Source organism: Coloeus monedula (assembly GCF_965178545.1).
Source record: "Coloeus monedula genome assembly, chromosome: 5".
NCBI lineage: Eukaryota > Metazoa > Chordata > Aves > Passeriformes > Corvidae > Coloeus > Coloeus monedula.
Window position 1 is genome coordinate 51399729 of NC_138785.1, and position 24796 is coordinate 51424524.

At 42.3% G+C, this 24796-nt stretch overlaps 1 protein-coding gene across 10 annotated transcripts in view; it reads left to right on the top strand.

Annotated features, from left to right (window-relative positions):
• The first annotated feature begins 604 nt into the window (after positions 1 to 604).
• The window catches only part of APBB2 (amyloid beta precursor protein binding family B member 2), a 169936-nt gene continuing 145744 nt past the window's right edge, over positions 605 to 24796 (top strand). For 8 of the 10 annotated variants that reach the window (XM_082282138.1, XM_082282139.1, XM_082282141.1 and 5 more), the window contains exon 1: positions 17911 to 17994. The gene's annotated coding sequence lies outside the window, so the exon portion shown is untranslated. Of the gene's footprint in view, positions 664 to 2704; positions 2780 to 17910; positions 17995 to 24796 lie in introns of those variants that run through there. The other 2 variants (XM_082282134.1, XM_082282135.1) reach the window with 2 other exon arrangements.

Genomic DNA, 24796 nt, shown 5'->3' on the forward strand with positions numbered 1-24796 from the left:
TTACCTTGGAGAAGTGACCAACCCTGAGCTGTCTACTACCTCCTTTCAGGTAATTGTAGAGAGCGGTAAAATCTCCTTCTAGGGCTTCCCAGCCTACTCGGCTGTCTACCTCTCTGCCTCTCACTATTGCCAGAGGAGCACTGGGATAAAGCAGGGGGCATTTGGGGAGTGTTACCAATTACCACCGCCTCACCTTGATATGGGCATGACTACACTTGCCAAGCACGAGCCAAGACCATTCTTTTTTCCCTAAGGAGAAAAAAAAAATATTTTTTTTTCAGGGGGTAGACCTGCCTCACACACAACCCCTACCCCTTCACAGAGGTACCTCTGCTCTGATGTGAGCTGTTGACCTAAAGTCCCGAGTGCGGCACCGCCGAGAGGCCGCGGGGCTGGGGCGGGCGGGGGCGGCGGGGGCACACAGCCGCCACGGCGGCGCAGCCATCGCCCCCTCGCCCGCCTCGCCCCGCCCTGCCGGCACCCTGCGGGCCGCGGCTCTGGGCGGCGGCCGGGGCGGAGGGAGAGGAGGGGCGGTGGCGGCCGGAGGCCGGAATCGTTTCCTGGGTAAGCGCAGCGGGCTGGGAAGCGTTTCCGGAAGGCTGGCCGCATCCCGCAGCGGCTTCGGGCGCCTCCGGGGCGGGCGGCGGAGCGGCGGGCAGGCAGGTAGGTAGGCAGGCAGGCAGGCAGGCAGGCAGGCAGGTGCGCTCCGCGGCGGGGCGGGCAGGGTAGGGCAGCGCAGCGCAGCGCAGCGCAGCGCGTCCCGCGGCAGAGCCCCGGTGCGCGGCCGCCCGCGGTGCCGCCGCTCCGCCCGGGCCGCTGCCCGTGCGACGGGACAGGAGGCCGGGGGAGGGTCCCACCGCCCTTGCCTGGGGCGATTCTGGGGCATCCCGGTCTCGGGGGTGGGGGGCCGGGGCCGGGCTGCGGTCCGCTGCCTTTCCCCGGTGTGCGGGAGCGCTGCCGCTGGTACTGCAGAGCGCTGGCCGAGCCTGCGGCGAGCGTGGGCTCTGTTCCTGCGGGCGGCAAATAGCAGCGGCGGCCGGTCTTGTTCTGCTGGTGGTGGTGTGGTAAAAAAGGCTGAAAAGTGGCAAAAGTACCCGTAGAAGTACCTTTTTTTTTTTTTTTTTAAATTACTAGACTGAGCGAGTTGAGCTCTGTGATTAAATCGTACTCGAGGGTTGCACGCGGGGCTGCAAATGGGAGTGTGCAAAAAATACAGTCCTCGGAACAAAACGTGAACCCCACGAACGCGTCTTAGAAGTTGTCAGGAATTTGCTTGGGTCCCAAGGCAGCAACGGAGCTACTTTTCGTAGCGGCTAGAGAGATAAAATGGAAAGTGTAACGGTTTGTATTTGTCCTTCATTGCTTTGCCTGCTTGTTTGCAATGTTTTATAGCTCTTGTCTGGGCTCCTGCTTGCTAGGCAGGGTAAGCGTACTTCTGGGCTTTAAACACAAAATAACTGAAACCAAGAAAAAACCCCAACTTTGCAGTGGGGATGCGCTGGTAGGCTTTGTGTGTTGTGGATGCTGTTGGTAGCTGTACATGGTAAATGGTATCTGCAGTCAGCTGTTCAGGGTAACAGTATCTGCTGCAAGTTTCAGTGCTTCACGGAAGATCTGCTGTGTTGTCCCAGAAGCTGCTGCTGAGCTGCTGCAGCTTTGCTGTGTCCTCTAGCTCGACGGTGTGCTCCTCCAGTTTGTTCTAGGTCCTACATGTCGTCATCCTGCCGTCTCGTGCTCTAGTATTTTCTGAACGCCTGAATGAGTTTTCTGTCTTGGATTTAAAACTATTTTCTGCCGGCGTAATTACATTTAGTTAAAATAAGAGTGCAGATATCCTAGCATTTAAAGGAAGAGACATCCTCTTACGGTGACCTTGGGACAAAATCTTGGCTGATTAATTTCCTTGCCTGGAACAGTCATGTGGAGTGTGGATATTTTTGTTCTTCCTTTATAGCAATAAGTGTGTGATGGAATACTTTTTGGCTTGTATTTTTGGGGAGGTTTTTTTTGTCATCTAAGGGAAATCAAGGTCTGGAGAAGACTCTTTGGGATAAAGAGTAATTTTATCCTGTGTTATGAAGTAAACATAACTGTTGTAACAAGGAGGATTCTTGGCTCTGAAGCAGTGCAAGTGAATGTGCCTTTCCCAGCAAGAGTCATCTAAATAGTAGATTAGAACTGTGGGAATCATTTGCTAGGAGAGGGAATGCGTGACTTGGAAACCTGGATTATTCTTCTTGTTTTTCAGTTCTGCAGCTAAGTTGGAAACCAGTGACAAAACTGGTCATTTTTGGTGTGGTGTTGAGTGGACTCTGCTGTGCCATTAGTCAGAAGGGATGGTGACTTCCTTAGGAAATGCCTGAGGAGCTTAGAAAGGGCTGCTGCAGGGTTTGAGCTTAAGAGAGTGGTGGCTTCAGGAGCTAGTTAAAGGGGAATTTGAGTACTTGAGATTGCCTGCTGTGAGGATTTTTTAGCAGAGGTTGTGAAAATCTTAAGTGAACCTGGTAGTTGATAGGTAATGGTGAGCAATCGACTGATTACATCTCCGTCAGATAGCAAGCTTTGACACAGGATGTGCAGTCAGACTGGAGCAAATCATCCACCCTGAAAACAAACTGTACTGTACATCCCTTTCTAGTGGGACACAAAGTCTTGCCTTTGTACCCTGCTGTGAGCAAGGAGTTCCATTACTGGGAACAGCAGAGCCAGGGATGTGCTGGGTGCATTGGCTGATCGCTGACCAAGTTGCTGCTGCCTTGCTGCTATGGAGAAAGTAAAGGTGATGGTGGAGTGTGTTAGGCCAGGACACAGGAAGGAGAGGTGGTGGAATGGGTGCAAACTCCTGGGGAGTGCCACGGGTGGGTCAGTGCAGATTGAGCCTGGAGAACAGCAGTGTCAATTATTCCAGAGAAGACAAGGAAAGCCTGGCTTGTTTAGCCTAGCAAATAAGGCTGAGATTGAATATGATTGCAGTCTGCAAGTACAGCAGAGATATAAACACGAGAAAGGGAGAGAGGAGCTCTTTAAGCTAAAGAACAATGTTGGCATGAGAACAAATGGATATAAACCGGCATGAATAAATTTAAGCTGGAATTTACACATTTTCTTCCCTAAATGGGCTCAGGTTCTAGAACAACCTTAAAATGGGATGAATGGGAGCAAATCCCTTAACTGGCTCTTGAGGATATGTTGAGGAAGTCTGTATTGTGTGCTTGGCTGTGGCAGTAGGAGAGGAGGCTTGGTGACTCAGGAAAAGCTTTTCTGTATGTCTGAGTTAACTGAATATAGATTTTATGTGTTAGTGTTTCTTATTTTTGAAATATGACCTTATAAAACTGCTATAAAAATGCCTGCTTTACAGTTTGTATCGCTACATGGTTGCAATGTGCTTAGTGGACACTTTCTGAAATGTTTTGCATGTTAGCTTTTTTTCCCCCCTCCAAAATAATGTGTCGTCTAACAACTGCATGTAATTGTGTAGAAAATCTTTTTCCTTTAAGTCCAAGCTGTACAAAAGGAGACTATGTTTGCATGTGTAAGATGCTTGATCTTATTAACTTCCAGATTAAAAAATGAATTGCAGTAATTTTCCCCCCCAAATAAAAAAGCAATTCATAAATCTTCTCAAAAAGGAGGTCTTGGGGGACTGTGTAGTAGACCCAGATAGTGTGAACTGAGACCAGTTCTCCAAGATATGCTGGGACTGGAAGACCGGAATTAAATGAAGTTAAAGCAAATTTGAAAACAAGTCTCGTTGAGCTAGTTGTGCATGGGATTTGTCTCATTTGTTGCCCTGCAGAATATCTGAGATATCTGGCATGGTGGTTGGAGTAGTTGAACTTGTATGAAGTCTGTAGTTGGTTCGAAAAATACTCTGTGTGCAACATGGAATACAACCAGCTGCAGATGCTGTATAATGGGTACTGTGTCTGTCAGCAGTACCTGACCGCTTCTCATAATAACCAGTATCCTAGCACCTCTGTGCCTGTTTCCTTGTCTCATCATGCTTGGACAGAGGACTAATCCATGCTGTCCCCAGAGATTTAAGGAGCAGAGTGTCATTTTTTGGAAGGCTCTGTGTGGTGTCCTGCTTTAGTTTCCTAATTCTTTTTACCCTTCAGCCTGCTTTCTTTGTAATCTCTTGTCTCCTGCAATCTGTCTGGGTTTTTTTTTTGTTGTTGTTGTTTGTTTGTTTGTTTTTTTGTCTCCATGTAAGCAGGTGTTGAAGGAAAACTAAGAACAGTATGCCCTCCGTCAAAACCTCCACTAGAGATACTCTCTGAACCTCTGGCTGTTCTCAGCTGTGTGTTACCAGAGTTGGGTGCAAGCTTTCCCTTCAAAACATTTGGTGGCTTTTGGTTCCAGATGCCTGTCTGGTCTGTGTGCAGCCTCCTGGGACCTTGTTGCAGCCTCTCTGGGCTTCAGCGAGGAGTGCTGCTTGTCTGTAGGTCTGCTTCTGGCTGTGAAAAGAATTCCTTCTTTCTGCTTGGCTTCCCCGGAATCCCTGCTGAGATTATTGTCTCTTTTACCACTTTCCATTCACCTGCAAGGGGTGTTACAGGTGGGAGGCTGTAGAGCTCTAGCAGAAGAATTTGAGGGAAGCATTGTGGAGAGTGCCCTGGGATTGCTAAGGAACACTGGTTTATCTGTGCCTCCTCTGGGAGGTCCTGGTTGCTGACGTCTATTGCCCAGGGTGTGAGAGCAGACCCTGCACCAAGGCGACTGGAAATGAATGTAGGAGTCTGCACTGACAAAGACAACAGACACTTGGTCTCCATCACTCGCAGGACAGTGAGTTAACCTTCTGTAGTGGGTTTCTTATGTCTTAAAAAGATAAAACTCGATTTAGCTGGAGATCTAAGGACAGCCTCTAAGTTCTGGCTTCCAATGTTAAAACCATTTTCTTTCTTTAACTGAAATATGCTGAGCTTCAGTCTCCCCTGAAAATGTGATATTTGTTTGGATAAGTATTTAGATTGTGATTTTTACTGCTGAACAAACCCTCCATCTGAATGTAACACTGATTAGTGCATTTTTAAAGTTATCTGCATACCAATTAGGATGATTAACTAGATGCAAATATGTGCCTTTATCAGTAGTCTTTGCTGCATTTGTTACTGAACACTGATCTCAGCTGAATGAAGTCTAGGAATTCATGAATGTAAACTACTAACTTGCGTAGTGGTGCATTAAAAGTAATATGTGCTAGAGGGAGGTTTCCTAGAAAATAAAATATGCAAATTTTTCTTCTGATCTCAGTCCCAGATAGCCAGTGTCTGTAATTCTGGTTTGTTTTACCTTATGAATAGTGCTATGGCTGTAAAGTACTTTAAGCAAACTCTTCTCAGACTTGTATTTGGCAGTTTAATCTGTCAGACTTCACAATTTAAAAACCTCCACTAAAATCTCAATGGTGTCCTCCTGTAGCTATGCCAAAATAGAGTTATAACTGAGTGATTTATTATTGCTTGGCTGTTCTTATTTTCTGGAGAAAACTTAAGGGGAATCTTTTTTTTTCCTTTGTCTTCCTTGCTGGATTACATTGCACCCGAGATAATAGACCCTGTCAGACAAAGTATCAGCTCTGTCTGCCTTTGGGAAAACCCTCCTGGAAGCACTAGTCATGCTTCACTATGATATGCTTTTAAGCAATTCTGCAGTGTGTTTAGTTGTTTTGTTCGTTTTTTTGGAGGTTCGTTTTTGTTTGCCTTTAGTGCAAGTGCAGTTTAATTTTCAAAGGTGCCAAAAGGAACATTTCTAAAGTACTTCTGCAGATTTCAAGTGTAGATGATGTGTTTAGAAATAGCATTTGTGTTTAATGTTGGTGTTAAAATATGTTTCATGCAGTACTCTCTTAGTCACAACTGATTTTTTCCTTATGTCTATTAGCTAGTTACAGAGAGACGTTTCCCAATGTAATTACTGTGTGTGAAGGACAGATTCCAAAGCGAAGGAAATTGACAGGCATTAAATGTTCCTTACCTTTATGAATTAACTTGTTTTAACAGAAGAAACTATCACAAGCTTCATATATTTTGTTGTTGTCATCTGTTGTAGAAACTTGTATTTTCTTTGCAGTGTTCTCTGGGTAGGAAGCCCTCCAAACAGTTATTAAATGGCAGTCATTAGTGTGACTGATATTGGCACAAATTAGTTAAGACTTTATTGGAAACCTTGTAAATATAATTTCTCAGATGAGTTGAAGGGATATGCTGCAGGGTTCTTAAAGGCCAGCTGCAGAATTCAGCAAATGAGGAGCTTGACATTAAGCCATCCTATGTATTTAATATAGAACTTCATTATAAGGAGGTGGAAGCAGTTGGGTAAATATGACAACTAGTTCATTGCTTTCGTGTTTACACTTGCCTTGTTAATTCTATTTGCAAAGAGGATTATTGTTAGGAAAAGATATTTCTTAGCAAGGTGTTGAATTGTGTACCTATGGAGGAAGCTGTGCAGAGAACCAGCACGAAACATGAAAGGGAACTGCAAGGAAGAGAAATAAGGAGGAGGAATGCTCTCCCATGGAGAATTTGGCACTTGACAGATGAAATTGGGATTTAAATGTGGCATAATGGAAAGACAGTTTAATTAAGTTATTTAGATGAGTTGGAGATCTATATGAATAGGCCACAATCTATGAAGCAAGAATCTATTTACAGCAAGATTCGTCTGGAAGTAAATACAGCGGGGAGCCTGGGTGTTTGGGATGCATGTGGCTTTAAGAAAACCTTCAGCGCTATGTGATGGTCTTGTCTCCTTGGCACCCTGCATGCCTCCTAAGTGAGCAGGAGAGGCAGGATCTCCGTGGGTTTTTCTTGGGTTTTTTTCCTCCCTGATACTCATCTGGGTGTGAAACCTTTGGGGAATGTGAGGTCTTACCAAGTCAGGTACCCTGGTGGAGTGGCAGGTTGAGAAATAACTCATATTTTTTGAGTCCTGTGGGAGTCTGCTTGCCTTTTTCTTTTTTTTTTTCCTTCTTTCCTTCCCTCTCTCTTTTTCCCGCCATAATTCAAGAAAACAGTGAAACAACAGAAGAACCATCAGTAAAGGGAGTGGTTTAACACAGTATATGAAAAGATATATGTACTCAAAAAAACAGGATTTTTTTTTTTTTTACAAGTTTGACATTCATTCCCTTAAAAAGGTCTCAAAATTAGGAAAAAATTTTGATGATACTTGTGTATTTGAAAAGAGAAACATTAGAAAAAACCCATGTTTTTAATTATTTGGTGTTTGCTTCTCGGAAAGGTTTGAGATCAGACTTATTGTTAGATAACTTTGTAGGGTGGTAAGATGACTAACAAAGGATATTGAAGTAACACAATGTAGTGTTGGCTTTAAGCATGTATTATTATTTAAGCATGTGCAAGAGCTGCTAGCAAACCATGCTTAATTATGTAGGTGTGTTTTAACCTTATTTTTATAATCTTTGCATGCTGTTATGTCAGCATTGACATGTGTAAATTTTTCAGTGAAATATCCTGTATATTTCCTTTTGCAAGTATGAATTTAAGCATGGGTAAAAATGATGATTCTATACCTGCCAAAATATAGGAAGCTTTCTGGTAGAGGCATATGGGCATTTAGGGACCAGTAATTCTTTTTTGAAAACCAATATAGATATGTCCTAATGTGATAAAGATGGTGCTGTTTGTCGGGGAAACAGTTTAAGTGTTCCCTGGGAAGTTTGGCTTTGCACCCTAACAGCATGTCAATATTGTGATGCCCTTGCACTGAAGTGTAACTCTTGATGGCAGACCACAGAAAATTCAGGTATTCTCAGTGAGGGTCTGTGTGGGGAAGGAGATCAAGAGGGGCGATTGGGAGACTCTGGTGGATGACAGTGAGGCTTGATGCCAAGGAAGTCCTGAAGTTATGGGATCCTCAGAGGATTGTTAAAGGTTTGTTCCTCAGGCAGGAGTCACTTTTCTATTGTATTCTGTCTTGCTTTGGGCTAAAATCAGCCAGCATGTGTTGCATGTTGGTTCAGAAATACAGTCTCCATGCTCTGGTTTTGGCCAGCCAGTGTGTAGCAACATATACAATGAAGTGATGTGGTTCTACTTGCTCATTTTTAGGCAGAAAAAAGGGGGATCCCTCAGTGCTTCTCTGGTCCAACCAGCAAGTCAGGAGGTGGTGCTCGTTTTCCCTCCTTTCCAATGCCTTTCCAATGTGTGTACACATTTCACAGGGATGGAAACAGCTGACAGGCAGGATATGGCAAGGTACATCCCTAAATTTGCTGTTTCCCTGGTAGCAGAGGCTCTGGTGACCCTTGTAGCCTCAGAGATGGGGCAGCTGAGAGCTGTCACTGTCCTTGCCTTGGAGTAACCCTGAGGCTTTACTGAGCAGTCTACCCTGCCAGTCTCCGGAGAGGCCCCGGAGTTGGCGGCTGGCTGCCTGCCATCCTGCAGCACAGCGCCTGGCTGTGCTGCTGCCAAACCTGCAGGTAGGAGTGCTGGCTGGGCAGAAAACATTTTGTGGGATTTATCCAAAATAAATATCTAATTTTGCATGGGTGAGGCTGAAATTCTTCAGCTGCACCTCCTGCCAGAGCAGAAGAGAAACCCTTCCTCACAATGATTTTCTAAGCTTTTGCACATATGAGAGGTAAAGATATTATTTTCCTAAATTTAAAATTTGGATCCTCCTTCCTTGAGTTGAGATGGATGTCTAGATCTATGCTGCTTTGAAAGCCTGTTTGAAGACACGTAACCCAAACTTCTCTGAACCTCCCCCAAAAGGCTCACATTGAGGCATTTAGCTGATTTTTTTTTTGCTTCTGCTATGTGCTTCTACGTAATCCTTGAAGTGTAAATATAGAGCTGGAAAAAACAGCACTTGATCTGGTATCCCAGCTTGCATTAGGACTTAAATTAGGAAATATGAGCTTCTGCTATAAATCAGAAATTTGAGTTTGTAACTCCTTAATTTTTGGCCTGATAAATCCTATTACTCCTAGAAAGCTGTTAAGGTTCATGTCTGTAAGTCCCAAGGTTGTTTTAAATCCATGGGTTAAGTAACACATATGCAAAGGTTTAAAATAAGACTGTCAGCCCACACAACATTCTGGCCGTAAAACCAAGCCTGGACAGTGTGGAGCTGATTCAGGACATGCTGATCTGACTTCAAACTTAACTAGTGTTGAGTTTTAGCTTCTGCTGCCTATACTTTTGCTGCGGTACAGAGATGGAAAATTCACAGGTTGCTGATACTTGTGCTACTGTCATTAGCTCTCCCAGACTAATGGGATGGATACTTTTTGCACAGTGTTGTCAGGCTGTCCTAGAAAACTCTTGCTTGGCACACAGCGTATGTCCAGAGTTTTCCTAGAGCGCTCTTGCTTGGCACATGGAGTGAGCATGTCCTGAGTTTTTCCTGCTGCTGATTGCAAATACTCAGTATCTTCCTCAAGCAGCCAGTGTTCAGGCAGGGAACTGGGCTTTCCCCATTCTCGAGTCGTTCTTTGAGCTGAGATTGCAAGCAAATATTTTTAACATGGGTAGATGCAATGTGCTGTTATGGCAGGATGTGAATCCTCCTTGCACAAGGTGAGCTTGAAATGAGGTGTTGAAATTCTAGATCCATGAGGTAGAGGATGAAACTGAATTTGAAGAGATTTTAAAAACTGACAGAGGAGATGCTCTAAGGACACACATACCCTGCAATTCCAAAATGAAGATAGATACTGGTGCTCCCAAAGGCTGGCTCAGGAAAGGCACCTGCCAGAGGGCTCAGGTGGAGGCAGGAACGAGTACATAAACAGATGAAGAGGAATTTTAATTACACAGAGGAGCTAGATGATGAGATTGGCTGCAAAATGCAACAGCAAAATAAGCCTAAATCATTTGCATGGAGTTAGGCACTAACCTTGATATAAAACTCCTCTGTGGAGCAGTGGGGAGGCATAGTCTGTGCTAAGTACAATATAAATGCATTTAAAAATGTTTTCTAGGTTTTATTCTTTTCTCCCCTCATCTGTTTTAAGGACAGACCAGGGTTTATCCTGTCAGATTCTAAGTACCCAAATTTGAGAATAATTGTGTTTTGTTTTGCAGAAACTGGAGTTTCCATGTGGGAGTTTCATGCACAAGCTATGTTCCTTTGCATTTTCTTGGCTATTGTTAATGTAGTAGTGTCTGTAGCTTTTATTATCTCTAATTCAGAAGCATAAACTACCTCAAATGCTTTCACAGCACAACAGGGAGTTTTAATAGGCTGTGAGAGACCCTGTGCAAATCTTGTCAAGTGGCCACAGCTGGTTGGTAAAAATGGATGATTAAAAACTAGTGTTTTCCAAAGGCTTGTAAGTTGAGTGTGACAGGCTCATTGATTAGCCATGTTTCTACCTCTCTCAAAAGCTGTGGGTGAAAGAACCTTTTCTTTGAAACAGAGCAGTGCACACATGAAGGCTTGACTCTTGTGGAGCTAATACTTTCTTACCTCAGATGGTATCTGCACACCATACAGGAAATGGTAGTAAAATTATTAGTACTTTGGAAATGGGTGTTGTCGAGGTTTTTAGCCATAACTAGAAAGCAACACAATATCTTGATAAAATGTTTCAATTTGAAGCAAAGGACTTTGAATTCCAGAGAAGTTCACAATTTTACAAGGTGAAGTAATGCAGCTGAAGTAGATTGGTTTTACTGAGTGTCTGCTGAGGTTTGCCAGTGAAACGACAGTGTGGGTTTGATACCCTCTGATGGGGAGCAAGTATTAAAAAAAAAAGGGCAGCTCTACTGGGAAGTCTAAGTCTAGTGCTGTTATCTTAAGGGCCACCAGGAATGGCTTCAGAAACTGAGCTTACTTTAGAACAGCAGCTTATTGTCAGAATCAAGATCAGGAAGTTCACTTCTTGCTTTTGAAGAGTAGTAGTGTTAGGAGGCTTTAAGAGCTCATTTCCTTCATTTGCTCCATGCTTTTTCATGCTATAACAATATCTGTGTTTAAAACAACCTTTTTCTTAAAACATTTATCTTCAAAGATAAAAGGAAAGTATTTGTAATGTTAGCATGGGATTGGCAGCTTTCAGTTAGATGTTCTGAGTACAGAGTTAAGAAATAGCATGCCTACGGGCATTTTTAGATCTGCTGGTTTTCCTGTTGTCACATGGTTTTCTCCACATTAATACAACTTTTGATAATTGCTCCCTTGACCCAGTTACTCTTCTTGTACTTTCCTTTCCACATCCAGTCAGGCAAGCATGAACATTTCATGTATGTTAGAAATGAGAAGTTTTGTCTTCAGAAATGAATCACAGGGGAAGGGGAGGAGGGAGAACAGCAAGTCTTGTGGTTTTTTTCCTGCATTCTAAATGAAATTGCGTAGGTAGATGCTGTGTTTAGGTCCTACCGCACTGATGGGGTTTCCCCCCGAATACTGATTGTGATAGATGAGTTTCTTAAACTGTATTAATTTTTTGAACTAAAAACTTTGGATGCAAGTTACCTGTTAGCAGTGATTGTGTTGCCAAAGGAGGTCTGTTGATGCCACCACTCAGGCAAGTGGCATATTTTGGACTTTACTCCTGTGAGATGGTAATTGACTGCTGGCCCATATTATAAGGGCAGAAGAAGGTATTAAATAGAAGAAAAGGTGTTTTTTAAAAGGAGGAGTAATTACCATCTTATTTTTCTGAGTCGGGCCATTGGTAATACAAAAGAAACTAGTCAATTCTTTTTTGTTTGTTTGTTTTGTTTTTTGAGGATAAAAATAGGAGCTAGGGGTGATGATAGCATACCAGACACTTTGAGGTTGCTTTTATCACAGATGATCTGTTTTCCTGAATATTCACAGGTAATCATTATCACTTGGGTCCTTTTGTCTTTGTCTAGAGGAAACAAATCTTGCTTTTAGCCTCCATCCTGGTTTTGTGTAAATCATTAATTGCTCTTCTGTTTGTTAAGCTGCAGCCAACCATCAGACGTGGAATCATATTATTATTATTAAGGAGCTCTGATGCTTTAATTACATGTGTGCCACACTTCCTAGTGCTATAAAAGGGGGGTTACACACTGCCTGTGCATCCAGGCAGGCATAGTGGGAATAGTACTTGGGATCTTTCTGTGTGAATTTTTGAGCGACTGTTATTAAGACTGTCACGTGTATGTAACCTTTCAGCATACAGAGCATAAATTGCTGCTCCAAATAAACTTAGAATGTGTAAGCAGTAGAGCTTTGCTCTGATGAATTAATTCTCATGCTCTCAGATAGCAAAATTGGTTGAAATTTGGTGGCTTAATTTCACGTCACTGACCCCTTTGTACAAACATATACTTGTTATCTCAGTACAGCAGTGCGGGATTTCTGAGGACGAGCACTTCAAGCCGCCAATTGAGCTGAAAGGTCTCATGTGTCCCTTCCCCAGCATGGAGTGACTTAACACCTCCTCTCAAGGCCTGTGACACAATTGTGCTTGTCTGCAATTAGTTGCTTGACTAATTCCCAGTGTTGGTGGTTACTGGTGGTTACAGAGATAGCAATGCTGTTGCTCTGTACTAGGTGTTATATAAAAACCAGAAATTAATAGGTATATTTTGTTGCATAAAATGTGGATTTCCTTGAGGTGACTTTTCATATTGGCAGGGAAAACACGAACTTTGATTTTTTCCTTCTCAGCAGACTGCTACTTCTTGGAGTAAGTGAAACAGAAGCTGTAGGAAAAGCTGTTATTTTCTTGGGTGACTAAACATATTTTATATTCTCCATATTGAATCATAGAATGGCGCGGGTTGGAAGGGACCTTAAAGCTCATCTTGTTCCAACTCCCCTGCCATGGGCAGGGACACCTTTCACTAGAGCTGGTTACTCAGAGCCCCATCCAACCTGGCCTTGAACACTGCCAGGGATGGGGCATTGACAGGTTCTTTGGACAACCTGTTCCAGTGCCTCACCACCCTCACAGTAGAGAATTTCTTCCTAATATCTACTCTAAACCTACTCTCTTTTGACTTGGAGCCATTTCCTGCTTTCCTGTCGCTATATCCTCTTTCTCCATCTTTCTTGTAGACTCTGTGAAAGAGAACTTGATGGTGTTTTAAACCTCTGCTCTGACCAATGAAGTATTGTGTTTTCATTCTTTGGATATTTCTTGATTTGGCTCTAATAGAATATAAACATGTGTAAAAGTTATTTTTTGAAATGGTAACAGCCCTGGTGTGTTTGAACCACTGTGTGTTTACAGAAGAAACAGTCAGTCTGTTAAGTTTTAAAACAGATATTAAAGGAAAGAATGGTTAAAGCCATGTATGGAAAATGGGACAAAATGCAGCGTAAGTTAATCTGTTGGTAGACGATGTCAGAGTAAATGATCCTTTATATTCTTTTTCCTACCTTAAAATGTGAGTTAGGAAAAATATTTTAATTTCATCTGGTCTTTAATAAAACATTTGTTGTAGCAGTTGTTAGAGTTACAAAGCAGTTAAGGATTGTACTAAAGGGGAAACAATAGAGGAGCAAAGGAGACGCCTAGGTTGGGGAAGACTAGGGGTGGGATATTGCCACAAAAAATTTGTCAACCAGAAGTTAGGAATGCTCAAAACGTGCATTAATCTTGCTGGTATTAAGTAAGATGTTGCAGATATGCAGATGTATCTAACCATTATACAGAAGAAGTAGAGCCATTATACTGTGTACTGTGGAGGTCTTGTCTAGGAAGAAATGAATCATTTTGATAATGAGAAGTGAGAAGGATAATTTGAAATCCAACTTGGTATAATAAGGCTCCTTGTTCTGAACACAAGCATTGGCTTTACCCCACATGGTACCCAGCATTTTGGGGGGACATGCTTTGGGATTTCTTGTCCCTTGCTTTATCTGGTCTTTCCCTGCCTCCTTTCCATTTCTGCCTCAGTTTGCCTGTTTTTGATCTCACCTTTTCTTTCTGAAGTTGTACAGTACTCTTTGTGCTCATAGCTCTGGAAAAGCTAATTGAAACAGATTTTGCTAATTGTCTTTGGAAGTGGCACGAAGGATGACTGGACTGGCTTTCTCAGCCGGGGGAAAGGGAAAAATGCTCTATAATTCCTGGGCTTTGAATTGCTTGTGGCTATATGGTTTCCCAAACTGTGGTCGCAGTTTCCTATTTGGCTGCTAGGAGGTGAATTCCAAAAGCTTCAGTAGAGTTCTGGTTTTTCTTGCTGCAAAAGCTTTGGCAAGGACTTCACTGCATACATAATTGTAATAGTGTGTTAAATACAGAGGGTTGCATAATACATTTCTATTTTATAAATACTATCATTATCTGAATTTATAAAGTTCATAGTCATGTTGTGTGTGACCTGAAACCCCCCAGGTCTGGGGCTTAGTTTGTATGTGTTAAAAATTTCCTGTGTTAAAAATACCAAAGGACATCTCCTCTCCGTGATCTTTTTAAATGTCAATGTAGCCTTACTGTGGGTGATTTCTATCTTTGAACATAGTGCTGGAGAAGGATGAGCAGACCTAGGAGCAGTGCTAGGAGTTGCCTGCTCTCAGCTGTCCCCACTTCATGGTATGTAAGTTAGGGGCTGCCATCTCCAACCCATGAAGACAGGGAGTGATGGTCCAAGCAGTGTCTCTTCTTGTTCCTTGCAGACCTGCATGACAAATCAAGGCAGCTCTGTAAGGTCAACAGAAAAGATGATAGAGCAAGAATGAGGGTTGACCTCTCTAAATACTCTACTGTATTTAAAATCTTTATGGCAGCAATTCAAGTTTTTATGTAGAGAGTCAGTGGTGAACCTTTTATACAGGTGGTACAATCTATCCCGTGTTAGACTCAAATAACAGTGTAGAAAAGAAGCTTTTCCTCTCTAAAGGAAAACATTTGCCACCCTTGTAACTGATAGGTGGTATGTTAATTGCAAGTAACCCATTGGAATTGGCGCAAGTAAGGTAAGATGGACTGTGAGGAGAAGTGCTAACTTTGGGTCACTCATGGTCAGGAGTTAAACATGGCATTATGCAGTCTTAATTCTGTAAAAGGTGTTGTTTCCAAAATTCCTAAAAAACCTTTGGATCTAAATAGTTTGGGATGCTGCTATTAAGTTGTGGCAGGGATTTTGATGTTCTGGGAAAACATTTTTACCTGCCAGGAAAATATGTGTTCATTTCGCATAGCAATATGTGGCTCCTTTGGCTTTGCTTTTGCGTTTTAGGCCGTACTTTAATGTCTTCATTATTTTGATTTTGGCCTACTTGTGCTAGTAGAATAGATGTGCTGAAGTACTTCCCTCTGATATAAGTGGGGCCTGAATCACAGTTGAAAGCCATGTCACTTTGTTTGTAGGAAATTATGCCTTCTCTCTCCCCAGGCTGGAGTTTGGGTCTTGACATTGGGTCATTTGCACACTGAAGAGTGCAGAGACAGCTTCGCTCTTACTTGGAGTATCTGGCTCTGAACACTTTGGCTTTAGGCTGGCAGTGTCCAAGCACCAGCCAAGCTGGAGCGTGTTTTTGATGTTCTTTCCTGGCAGACAGTGAGACCTTTGTAGTTTCAGGATTGTTTTTCAGATATATGCTTTTAGTCCTAGCAGTTCAACTGGTACTTTTAAAGAATTGGTATATAAACCAAAACTACTTATCTGATGAGAGGGAACTGGAGTTTGAATCAGATTGGTGAAGTTTTGAGATCAAGATATTCTTTAATTAAAAACTTTCTCTTAAATTTTGCTATAAAGCATAGTTTTTTCTATAGAGCAGCTGCAAAACACAAGGTAACATTGCCCTAAGCTAAAGATTTATTGACCTTGCTTTTTTCCTTTCCTCCACTTCTAAAACAATCTGCAGTATATTGTGAAGTAGGGTAGCTGTGTTTGGACTCAAAAGTGTTTAGCAATGCCTAACTGACTGCAGTGGGTTTGATACAAAGCAGCGTTCAAAAAATGCACGGCTTTGTGTTGAAGGCAGGAGCACAGAAGCAGACAATTACTAATGGGTTTTGTACATGATGCAACGGGAGGGTCGGGGAAGCTGTGGCACAGAGCAGAGGAGCTGTAAGCACATGTACTGTTTGATGCTTCAGTCTTCTGTGGTGGGTTGGACCATAAACATCTCTCCCTGTTTCCCTTTTTGTGTTTTGCTCCCTGCCAAGGCAGATGTAAACTTGCAGTGTTATTTGAGGTTTCTCTGTACAGACCTACCTTTTGGCTGCAATTTGGGCAGAACACCTCCCTCCCCGATGGGTAACCTGTAGTAGCATTGCTCATGTCCCTGTGTGACCAGAGAGAAAGATTAACAAACACTTTCCTGATGTAAAACTTTCCCCCAGGTTGAAATGGATAGGAAAGTTCATTGTGGCTGATTAGTTCTAATTTCCCCCCCTGCCCCAAGCAGGGGGGAAATTATTTAATTTAAATAATTAAAGGTTGCTGTTAAATTCACCTCATTCTCTATTAAGCCTCCCTGGTCATATTAAAGTGCCTAATTCAAGCAGTGTTTTTAGTGTTGGTAGAGGAAAGCATTATATTTAGAAAACACTTTATTGTGGAACAATTTTTAAATTATATGGAAACATAGTATTTAACGACTAGTAAGATGGTTTGTGTTGCAAGACATGAGAACAAAGGAGTTATGAATGTTGCGTCTCTGCCATGAAGGTGCCTGCCTTCAGTTCCTGCATAACCATTTGTGCTTAATCATGAAAGGATCTGTCTACATTGGCAGTGCTGGGGAATTTAACACATGCTCTAATGTCTAGTTTATGTAAGGATTCCTGCATGTTTCAAATATTTGGTAACTGCGCTTACGTGTTTTGGGGGAAAAAGTGGAGGGACGTATCTTGAGTAATATTGTTCAGTTGGTAGTAAAATAGTTACACATCTATCTTTTCTTACCGAGTCATAGATTTGATATGTAGGTGCCCTTAAGGGCTTTCCATAGTCCCTGGGGAAATTTCTCCACCTGGATTCTTAGCACTGTTGTTAAAGTGCCAGCTGCAAGCTAGAGTTTGGTCATGTAAATGATAACTAGCATGGTAAATACATCTACAGGGATTGTGTGACATCCAGGAATTGGCAGGAGGGAAATTCCTCTGGCTGGTTGTTGGCTTACTTGCAGGTCAACTCTTCTTTTGTTACGGATAGTTATGTGAAGAAAAGACTTCGAGTGAGTGCCAGGCTATTTCTTCTTGAAAGACTAGTCAACAGATTGTTTAAGAACTTACAAACAGCAGGAATTAGCAGCCTGGCAGCCTAAGCTGTCACAGGCTTTGAATAGCATGTGCTTGGGAGCATTTTTCCTTTGCCCTGTCAGGACAGCTACATTTTACAATGGTCATTATGCTCCTGGCAGGGTTTGCAAACACATCCAGTTGTGTTTGGCCCGACTCCCGTTGCTGCGGTGTTTTGTTTTTCCAGAGTGCCTTTAGCTACAGTTCAACACCTTTTCTCAATCTGTCTTTACCACGGCATGGAAAGGCTTGCATAGAAAATCACTGTCTAGACCCTGACTGATGTTACTTATGTGTTTCATCATCCCCTTCTCCCAGCATGGGTCTTTTTTGGCCACCGAGGTAGGGAAAGCCCACCAGCTCAATGGAACACGAGAGGCAGCGCTGTAATGGAGAAGTTTTCCCTGGTGCTGAGAGGACTTCTTTTCTGAAGTTACCTAATGCCCTGAAATATGTGCAGTTAGAAGTTCAGCCAAAGTTGTGATACATCAGTACATTTCAATGAAAACCACAAAGTGTTCATGGCTAAGGATACCTTTCATGAACTTCCTGTTCAGCTCTTTAAAACCATTAATATTGAGGTATTCTGTTCCAACTCCTTTCTCATTGTAAAAGTTCTTTTTTTAAGAAACGTTTTTTATGCCTTGAAAGCTGCACTCTTAATTTTAAATGAACTTAAGAGTTCTTTTAAGACAGGTTGAAAGAAAAGGCAAAAATTCGTTTTGGTTTTAATTTTTTTCTATTCCATTTCTTTTCAGACTCCCTGCACTTCCGAAGATTTAAGGCAGAGAGGCAGAGAAGCTGGAGGAGGTTGTAAAGTGAAGGTTTGGGGATTAGATGTGAGTACAGCCATCCCATCTGTACAAGATACAAGAAAGGTGCTGCTGTTAGCTCTTCCAAAAGCTAGTTGTTGAATCCAGAAGAAATCTCTTGAAAACCTTCAAAGACCCATTCAGACTAAATGTAGAGTGTAATTTTAGATTCATGCTCTTTTTCAAGAGCTTCAAGCCCACATCACTGAGCACAGGAGAAAAGAGTATGTGGAGAAGTCAAAGGAAGAGTAACAGGCATCTCACTGCAGCCAGCTGCACTCTGACTTGGTGTTACCTCTTCCTATTATGAAAAACAGTGTGTGGCATCCTTGGTTGTAAAAGCTGGTTGTGGAGGAGGGCTGCATCCTGCTTGGTGTTTCTAGCTGAGGATGTGCATGTTGAATGATTAAAAGAACAATTTGGGAAAGATGTTGCTTATGTGACTTCAGTGTAGTGCAGTGTTGGGGTAGTTGTGGTTTATGTGTCTCTGATGTGAGGGTGGTAATGGCCTTCTTAACTCAAGTAGAAGCTGTATAACTCAGTACTTCAGAGCTTCTTTTTGACAGTTAAGATTAAAGATACACACTGTGGTTAATGAAGGAATAGTGATGATAAGAGAAAAGCACTATCAGACACTGTTTTAACAGCTGTGGTTTCTATGATAAAGACAAATCCCTTCACATAAAACACACTGCAGTTTAGGAATTAAGTCTGTTTTGAATATAAATTTATATTTAAATTCTGAGAGGAAGTTTTCTTCTGTCTCCCTGAAGCTCTGTGAAATCCCTTGAGGGAGAAGGGAGGGAGTGCTTAGAAAGCCATTTTTGATATTAAATTGCTTCTGAAAAGGTAGGCTCATCAAACCCTGAATTTGGGGTTTGGAAGTTAGTGTTCACAGGGTGGGAAAACCTTTATTGAAGAGCAGCTGATTCCAGAGGTCAGCTGACCTGAAGTACCCTTTGTGCCCTGACATCAGTCCCTGTCCCCATTCCCCTGCTGAAGGAGGGGCTGGTGGGATCCTGCCTCCCCAGCTGGGGGCTGACTGCTCTGTACGGCCACTGACACTGCTGCAGCCCCTCTGTGGAGTTCCCTGGCCAGTGTACTGTGAAGCTGAACAAATTCCAGTGCTAGCCAAGCCTGTAATCAGTTAGGTACAAGGTGAAAAGAAGAAGGAAGAGAACCAAAAAGTGATAGCTGGGTGTGAAATATCACCAGGCCTTCATTAAGGGATATGTGATTCACAGCTACTCAGCGTCTTCCTGTGTGTGTGCAAGGTGGGCAAGGCTTCCATCACAAGTGCTGCAAAGGCTAACTTGGTTGTATCCCTACCTCTAATCATTCTTGGCACATTTGTGGGTGTCCTCTGCTTCTAAAATAATGGTTTCTGTGTCTCTGCTCTATCTGGTGCAGACGTTTACCTCCCCCTTGCCCCCAAGAGCCTCTAGTGTAAATGTTTAGTCTAAACCTGATTTATTCAGGTCCTTTAACTTTGTAGTTCTGTGGCATGAACAATTTTATACAGTGTTCTGAGAAGTTGTGAACTCCTGTCACAGTTTGTACTCAAGCACGCTTTTTTGAAGAAGAAGATGATAAATGTGAAGAGCATGAATTAGAGTTCAGAAACTCTCCTCCTGCTGTGTTCAGTATGAGACGGGAAACCAAAATCTGAAGGGAAAAGCTGTTGTTATGGCAGCAAAAAATTTTTTTAATTTAGACTTGCTATTCAGATGTCGCTTTCATGTTTCCTATTTCAATCTTGAAAGAAATCTGTGTATTATGTAATGAAATAAATGACTTTTTAATAAGCATATAACTAGTATCTCCCAAAACTCTGTAATTTAGGCACTTATGTGAATAATAGTACATGATATATAATAGTATGTTGCCTTCTATTTTCCAAACTCTATTAGAAAGGGTAATGATGCACAAATGTATAACTTCATTAGGTTTTTATATGTAGTACTTTGCAGCCCACTTTATGCAGATATCTTTATTTGTATTGCAGTGCAATTGAATCATTGGCATAATCTGAGCAGTTAGGCTGCCCAATTATGATTGCAGTGAGTCTGCAGAGATTAATGAAAACAACAACTTCTCTAGGTTTTAGTTTTCTTTCCATTGAACAAAGTATGCTGGAAGGAACAGTTGGGGAAAAATAATCTGGGTTTTACTTATTGGGTTAGTATATGGCATGTGTCTGAATGGAAGCATTGGCTCTTAGCATTTGCAGAAGACAGCTGCCTCATGGCTGGGGCCCTCCTTTGAGAGACTGAGCTCTGACATCTTCATGCCAGGGTGTTAGTGGTTCCAGTTCCCTCCACTTTACCTGCAGAGTTGCTGTGTAAGGGGGACTTTCACTCCAGTGTAATGGAGAGAGCAAACTTCCACACTGTTTCTGGAGAGGACTAACAGGGCTCCTCAGGAGTGTGTTTGGCCTGGGATCCATGAGCATCTTGTGTCCTTGCAGTGGGTGGGATTCCAGGAAAGTTAAAATGTTCTCATTTTGAGTGCTTTTTTCCCCCATTATTCCCCACCTTTTCTTTTTTTTCTTTTGCTTTCCCTCCTTCTAGTGTGTTGCCCACAGTGAAATATTGTATGCAGTGATGTATAATTTGCCACAGAAGTCACATATGTTTTCCCATTGGTGTCCTGCTTGTGTTTGCATCACTTTGCTTTTTGCAGAAACATCCTTTCATGGATGCTGAAGCATAGATTTTGTGCTCAGGCTGTATATCAGACTTCCTTATCTTTCTTTCTTTGTTTCAGGCTGTGTAAAAGTCCAGACACCCAAATGACATCCTGAAAATACCAAAAAGCCTCTGGCTATTCTGGAAGAATTTAAATTAAATTCCTATTTTCATCTGGAGACCACTAATTATAGGCTTATGTGATGAGCAACTCCGTTGTATGTTTGAGTACAGATAGCTGTTGGGAACTGGCCTCTTGATACATGCACTGCTCCCTTCAAGGCTTTATTTTGCTTTGATCTTAAGTGGTCACCTTCGACATACATGTGAAGCTTATAGATCTGGACAAGCCATCTTTTTCTGCAGGCTGTTACCTGAAGTGAAGTGATTGGTCTCCCAGAGAGTAAAATCTTCCAGAGCCCAAACGTGAATGTAGAGCAGAGCAGCAAGCAGTGAAATGTGTTTTTTATGACTGGAGTCGATGAGTTTGGAGGGGGAATAGTGGAGGATTTTCAGTTGCATCTCCTTCGGTGATGGCAGTCATATCTTCCAACGAGGCAGACTTGTTAAGTGTTGGTATTTCCCTTGTCTGTGGGGACAGGTAGGAAAAAAGGAAGGAAATTACAAGCTGCATGTCTGTTAGTATTTTACAGTGATTATATGTGTGCAGCTCCATCATTGGCATGGCAGTCCTGTAGCTCCATTACTGAATATTCCATCCATCACTGGGATTTATTAAAACACAGTTTGGTGGATAGTTGGGTGGTAACTGTTGAGCTTTTGCCCAAACACGGAGAGGCTTTCCTCATGTTTAAGGACTTAATCTCGTGATACTGGTACCAGGAGAGTGAGAGAATCTGGCCCTCATCTTCTGTTTGGGTAGCGATGGTGTCTGGGTCTTCAGTAGGTGGAGAAAAGTGAGTGGTCTTGTACAGATTAGAATGGGTTACTTTTCCTGGGACCATGTCTTGGGCCAAAGGGACTTTCAAAAGGAGACTCTGAGGAGAAGATAGAATTTGGATGAGTTGGAAGAGATTACCCACTGGAGGAGCTAACATCCTGGAAAAGCAATGACTGGGACAACACTACAGGTTGCTTTCCTAGAATAGAAATGAAGATAGTGTAACAAATCTCGATGGTCTCCAAGAACTACTTAATTAACTCTGAACACCAAAAAAAATGTAATCACAGTTTTTTTGCTTACAGAATGGCAGAAAAAGGCATAAAACGTATCTTTTTCAGCTGGAAAGAAATTCTTCTGGACTTGTTTTGAGGGCAGCAAGATACTTTAATCTTAGGGACATTGATTTATTTAAGCTTCAAGCTAGGACATTTTTTCTCCGAAAAAATAGATCTTTGCTCATGCTAAATATATGCTTCCTGAGGTGAATGGGTTGAAAAGTCTTTAGCAGCACAGGCAGTACTGAGAAAATCATTAAGAAATGTATATGTTCCCAGATGCTGAGCATGCAATTTCTGAAACAATTTAAACTTTGCACGATTTATGGGGGGTGTTCTGTTGTTTGTATTATGTGTGGAGCGATGAGGAAGAGGGGAGCTCTGTGGCTGGGATAGATGTCTGACAAATCTCCAGATGGAAAATGCACCGAAGTGTCATTTTAGTCAATATTCTAGAACTATGGAAGAGGTAGGTCTAAGATCAGAAAACATTCAAAGGAGAGCTACTTTTCCTTCTGGAGAGGTAGCCAGCTCTGCAGAAGTTAAGCATTTCTCTGAGTGGCCCTTGCGTACTGTTCGTGTGGAGCTGTCCTTCCTGCTTGCTTGAGGATCAGTGTCCAGGGCCTTATGGCTTTCTGTAGAGTTGTCTTTGTGTACCTTGGATCTTTTTGTCTCTTGGCACTGTTTGGTTGGTGCTCTCTTGTTTTCCCAAGCAGGTGTGCTTTGCATGGGTGGTAGCCAGGAAAGGCAGAGAGGAGATTATAGGGCAAGTAGAATCATGGAGTCATTGGATGTTTTGGATTGGATTGGAAGGGATCTTTAGAGACCATCTGGTCCAAGAACCCCACTGCTGTGGGCAGGGACATCTTATTGTGTGCTAGACCAGACCTCCATCCAACCAGACCATGAACATTTATTTACAGGGATGGGGTATCCACAACTTCTCTGGGCAATCTGTTCCAGTGCCTCACCACTCTCATAATAAAAATCTTTTGCTTATATCCAGTCTAAATCTACCCTTTCTCAGTTCAAAATCTGTTCCAGTTTCAGCAGGTACTACTGCTCCTCTCTAGGACTCCTTTTGTCTGGTACCAGAGCCAGACCCACTGTGGAATGAGCTCTGTCTGTGCCAGACAGATAGAATGGTGCTGTTTGAGACTGGGCGAGATTGTCAGGGTGGATCAGACCCTGTGTCCCTCTACTTTCAATACCTTGTCTATGAGGTGTCACTGTTGTATGTTTCCAGAGAAAAAAGTAGAACAGTCTCTGGGTTTTATGGGGTAATCTCTCCCACTGTTGATTTATCATGGTAATGGTTAGAGATAGACCTGTGCCTTTAAGGTTGTTGATAAATGAATCTTAATAATAAACCTGGCACAGATGGAGCAATTCTCCTGATCCTGATCCTCACATAAAATGTTCCATACTTGACTTCCATGACCTGCTGGAATTAGTTTTTGTATTTGTATACTCACACGCTCTTTTGTATACGCAAGCAGAAACTGCCAGGCTTCCTTTTCCAAATGGTTTTCTGTCTTATCATGCTTGGGTGTATTTCAGCAGATTTGGATTGTTCAGGAACACAGTGTATTTTGAGGGTTTTTCCATTCCCAGAGCCAGAGTTGTTACCTCTTTCTGAAAGAGGTAACCTTGTCTGGTTTAGCAGCACCTTTTGGAGTGACTAGCACAGCATGTTACAATAAAGGAATCTGCACTAGTGTTCTCTAGAAGACATTAATTAGGCTAACATTGCTCTTCATCTTAGTTCTGTTTATGCAAAGCTATGGAATTTGAGGTTGTGCTTTTTAAACCATGGCTGCATCTTGAACCTTTTGCTGAGCTGTTTCAAGTCCATTTCTAGATGTTATAATTAATGGTTTAGTTAAAAATACTGTGAGGTTTTATAGCTAGCTTAAAAGCTTGCATTTAGGGCACATTTTTTAATACTCAAATCCATTGGTGTTTTATTTCTTGTCCTTTCATGTCACTTATTTCTCTCTGCAGACTCCTCATGGTCCTGTCAGATACTGCTTTACATCAGAAACTGTCATCTTCTGAGGGTCCTACCTTTTATCTCTCTCTGCTGCAGCCTTCCTTTCAGTTCTTTGCATTGTGAGATACTTCAAAAGACAAGGATGTGAAAGAAAGGTTGCCACTCATCTTTGCTCTTGTGCACACTGAGCCCTTACACTCACCCCTGCAGCTGGTCTCCCAACCAGGGTTTGGTATGTGTGCATCTCACCACTTGCCCGTCATCTGGTTGCCTTGGCAAAGCCATGCTGCCTGGGGTGCTGCATGTGGCAGTCCTTGCTTCCTCCTTGGTCGGGTGGGCAGTGCAAAGCACACTTCATTTAAAATGCGTCAGGAACTACTGACTGAGAAACCTGTTCTTGGACACCAGTGTTCCCATTGTGGTTGGCCATGTTACTTTGGAGAAGTTCGGGTTTGTGTGGCAGTTACTAGTGGTAGCCACAGAGCAGTCCAGTGCGGGTTCTTTTAGCATTGAATTAATTTCGTAAAACACATCCACATTGATACTACTGTGCATTGTGCACTAGTTCAAAGAATGGAGAGCAGTTCAGGTGGATAAGTTAGTCTACAGCTATTAAGGATTAGGAAGAAAAAATTATTTTGGCTGAAATTATTTGAAGTGTTTTCTTCTTTTGCCAGTAAATGTCAGTTGCTTTAGAGGCATTAAAAAGCTGGATATTGTCCAGCTGTTCTTGTTCTTTTCTCCCTCCTTATTTAGCTTTATGCCAAGAAACAAATCATCTCTAATGACTCAAGCATGAGAGCTCTATTTTATTTTATTTTTTTAGTCCACATTTTATAAACACATGTATATCCTGTTAACTTTTAAATAGCAACTGTTTGGAATTAAAGCTAAGTAGTAATGATGAAACTCTGTGCTTGATTCTGTGGTGTAAAAACTTACAGTAGTTCAAACTTGTGGAGAGGGAGTC